Genomic DNA, 4,227 nt, shown 5'->3' on the forward strand with positions numbered 1-4,227 from the left:
TTCTTAATAAAAACAACTACACTGAGGTAGGACTTGGGAAGTTTTCCGTTCTCTCTGGCTACACTACTGTTTCCTTTGATGACAAAGCATGTGTCCTTCCTCCTGCTGAGTGGCAGAACAAGCTGTCCTCACAATTTTCCCAGAAGAGCCAGGCAGAATGAAGAGAGGGGAGAGGGTCTAATCCAGCCACTCATGTTTTTCATAGAGTAGGTTAAGCATGGGCCTGGCATGATGTTCACAGGCATGCTGAAATGGCTAATGGGAGTCCCTGTGTCACACCATTAGTACTTTGAATGACTCAGGCACTATTGTTTTCTGGTAGGTCATATTGACATAAAATTCTCATCACGGTTGGCTTTGCAAAACTCACTGGTCAAAATGTTCATTTCCTGGGCACAGGTTGTAGTTGGTAGCCAATCAATGAAGCCAATCATTTAGCACTTCCACTTACAGCTTGAAGAAGACTGAATTTCCTGATCATGGGTCACTCGCTAAGATCTAGAAGAAGCACAAATCTGGAAGGCACACTGCCTATTATTGATCCAACAATAGCTACCACTTACGGGACACTAGCAGGTGTTCCAGAGCATACTGGCACTTTGCATGCATCACCTCAAATATGTCCGTTGAAATAGGATATAATTTGCATGTCTGCAAATTGTATAGATATCTCTGTTTTGTAATAACTTTACAAATATTCTCATTTTGCAGATAAAAACACTGGCTCTGTCCACTATATGCTGAACAGTATACTAGTGCCTTCTGGAAATAGATTAAGACTCAGATTTTGAGGAGTTTAAAAATCTCTTTAAGGAAGTGAGACTTTCTGGAAGTAATTTTGGAATTATATACAGTAGCATAGAATGCTAGGTGAATCTGTTTGGTGCTCAAAGCTAGAGACTGAAGGTTGTGACTACAGTGGGGGTAAGAGTCACGTCCCACTTGAGAATCAGGCTAGGATATCAGCGTAAAATCAGTTCAGTTGCCAGCTGTCTGTAGAGACAAACACGAGTAGCTGAGTGGGAGTGTGGCCAGCAGTGAATTGTGGGTGGGGAGGCACAATAGACACCAACCTGGGAGAGAGGAGACGAATGCTCAGGAGGAAGTTCAGGATGGGCTGTTTGTATTCTCTTGGGCAGCTAGCCAAGGGTTGCCCTTAGAGCAGTGACTCTTAACCTTATTTAAACCTACAAGATGCTCAGGGGAGCTTTTAAAACATACTGATGTTTGGTCCTCATCCCCCAAGATTCTAATTAATTGAACTGAGTTGGGTGTTGGGATTTTTCAGAGCAGCCCAGATGTTTTTAATATAAAGTCAAAACCGATCATCTCTGCCTTAGAGGTGCCACCACTCACCTGCCTGATCATTCATGTGTGATTTTAGTAAGCTTCCATATTTATTGGCTCTGTTCTAATTCTTACAGTTGTTTTCCTGAGAAAAAGTATCAAAGAGCAGTCTTCCTGGAATTGGTGGGTCTCCAGTCAGTTAGTCCATGTTTCTCTCAGAACCGGTGTGGTTGTAGAGCAGTGGAACTGTTGGTAGTGGAAAGAGGATTCTTTCACTATCGTAGGAAAAGCATTTCAAGGATACAGGTATAGGAGGAAGTGTGGCATTGTGGCAAGATTTATTGGGGCAAAAACAAAGGAAGGACTTAGGCCATGTCTCAGCCATAACAAGGTGGTCTCACTGTGAAAGAAGTCCAGCCCCTGGGGCCTCAGGCCCACACTTGTCCTCACCAAGCCAGGAGGACCAGGGTCCAGAGATGCTATTTCCTTGCCTGGGCATTGATATTAGAAGCTCCAGTAGTCTAGCTCAGTCTCTGTTTCCCGCCAGCAGGGGCTGGCACTGGGCTTGGGCGAGCCCTTGTGATGCTATAGAGAGAGAACGCATGAACTCTGGGCCTTGGTTAAACTTTGATTATATCAATATTATCTCTAACTTGGAAAAGAGCAGGCTTTCTTTCAAGTTAACCAGTCTTTTCCCTGACTCTTTTCAGGCTTGTGCTGGGCCCTCCCCCTGTACCATCTTCACTTCTACTGCGAATGTGCCCAGCAGAAGGTATTTCCCTTTACTGGTGCCAGTAATGTACTGAATAGAGGTGGTTCCTTTGGGAGATTGGAAAGCCACCAGCTTGAGGATTCAGTCCCTTCGGCAGAGAATGTGGGTGTCCCCTGGGGTGTCTGTGAAGTTTCTCTTTCCTACCAACAGCTACTCACCTACTGTAACAGGCCAAGGAGCTGGTATTCCAGGTGAAATCTTGCCTCCACTCGAGGGTGGAGTGAAGCTAATAAAATATTTCGCACCTTGGCTGAGGTCTTGACCTATAAGCATGGGCTCCTTCCGGGTCTTGCCTTCTAATCAACCTTAGAATTTACATTTGCAGAGTTAACAAACACCAATGGAACACTTTTTGTGTTCCAGGCACTGTGCTGGGGGCTTATTCATGTTATCTCACATTAGGCTTTCTTTCTTTCTTCTTTTTTTTTTTTTTTACAATCCCTTTTCCTCTTAGGTCCTTGGAGACTTCCTATAAACATCTTATCAGCTGGATTGTGGAAGAGCGATTAGCTTTATTTTTAGAAGCTTTCAAGAATAGTTAATATTTATTACTATTATCATTATTTGTTTGTTTGTTTGTTTGTTTATTTTTGACCACAAGAATTACAAATATATTTAAATCTCAGACCTGGGAAGTGGACTATACCCAGCCTTGTATGGGAGAAGAGAAACGCCTTATATGTTCTGACTGCACTGCACCTTTGGCTTATTTTCAGTGGTTGGTGGAACACAAATAGGAACCACATTGTTGCTTGGAGATGTCCTTTTCACGTCTGTCTGACATTTGCTTCTGGGAAACAATGCGGTATATCTGTGTCAGAACTGTCTGAAAAGCAGCTTCTAACTTTGAGAGTCTAGAGCTGATGTCTCACTGAATGACAAACCATTCTTTTCTGCAAAAGCTCTTGCTTCATCTGTAGGAACTGCCCTAAAATGATGCAAATACCTTTTATTGCCCACAAGCTTGATAACAATGTTACTATCAGCATGATCTCTCAGTTCTTTCAGCCACCGCTCTACATTTTCATATGTGAGATGTTTAGCAATGTCATCAACCAACAAGGCACCCACAGCTCCATGATGGTATGCTGATGTTATAGCTCAATAGCACTCTTGACCAGCGGGGTCCCATATCTGTGCCTTTATTGTTTTCCCATCAATCTGGATGCTTCTTGTTGCAAACTCTACTCCAGTGGTGCTCTTGCGTTCAAATTTAAATTCATTTTGTGTAAATCAAGGCAGGAGATTACTCTTTCCAACACCAGAATCTCTGATAAGGACAACTTTGAAGAGGTAGTGGTACTCATTATTTCGGGTGCCCATTGCAAGAAGAGAAGTGGTGGAAGCAGCAGTGGTATCGGTCACTATTATCATCATTTATTGAGCACTTACTAAATCTCAGGCATGAACTATGCATTTTAGATTTTTGCTCTCCCAGTTCATTTTCAGAGCAACTCTAGAGATGTATCATTCCCTCTTAGAGATAAGGAAACTGATGTTTAGAGACTTTAAATAAATGTTTAAAGGTCCTCTAATGGTCTTGCCAGGACTGGTGCTCAGATCTGTTTGTGTCCAATCAGACTTCTCTGATACCCTAGGATTGTGGTTCTCATCCTTTGGGGGCATAAGGGAACATTCGTGAAACTTCTTTAAAAACTAAATGTTTTGGCCCCCGCCTGGACCGGCATTAAGCCTGAGCGGTGGGCTGCGGACGCCGCCGGAGATGTGGTTGTCCTGCCAGCAGGAGAAAGAGAACTACACAACCAGACATCCTAGATCATGGGGAGACCAAAAAACACCTCGCATATGAAAGAAAAGCAGGCTTCACCAGAAAAGGAAGTAAACGAGATAGAGGCAAGCAACCTACCTGAGCAAGAATTCAGAGTAATGATCATAAGATGGCTAAAAAGAATGGAAGACAAATTTGACAATATGAGTAAGAACCAAGAGGAAATGAAGAAAAACCAAGAAGAAATGAAAAATGACATTGCTACTGTAAAGAACTCAATAGAAAGCATCAAGAGTAGATTAGAAGAAGCAGAGGACCGCATCAGCGAGCTAGAAGACAAGATGGAAAAAAATACCCAATTAGAACAACTTCTGGGAAAAAAATTAAAAAACAGGAGGAAAGTCTAAGGGAACTTTGGGACAATACAAAACAAAACAAT

At 42.6% G+C, this 4,227-nt stretch overlaps 1 pseudogene; it reads right to left on the reverse strand.

Annotated features, from left to right (window-relative positions):
• Positions 1 to 2,646: 2,646 nt before the first annotated feature.
• On the reverse strand, positions 2,647 to 3,382 carry LOC118712714 (annotated as a pseudogene).
• Positions 3,383 to 4,227: the final 845 nt, after the last annotated feature.

Source organism: Pipistrellus kuhlii, unplaced genomic scaffold (assembly GCF_014108245.1).
Source record: "Pipistrellus kuhlii isolate mPipKuh1 unplaced genomic scaffold, mPipKuh1.p scaffold_m20_p_9, whole genome shotgun sequence".
Taxonomy (NCBI): Eukaryota; Metazoa; Chordata; class Mammalia; order Chiroptera; family Vespertilionidae; genus Pipistrellus; species Pipistrellus kuhlii.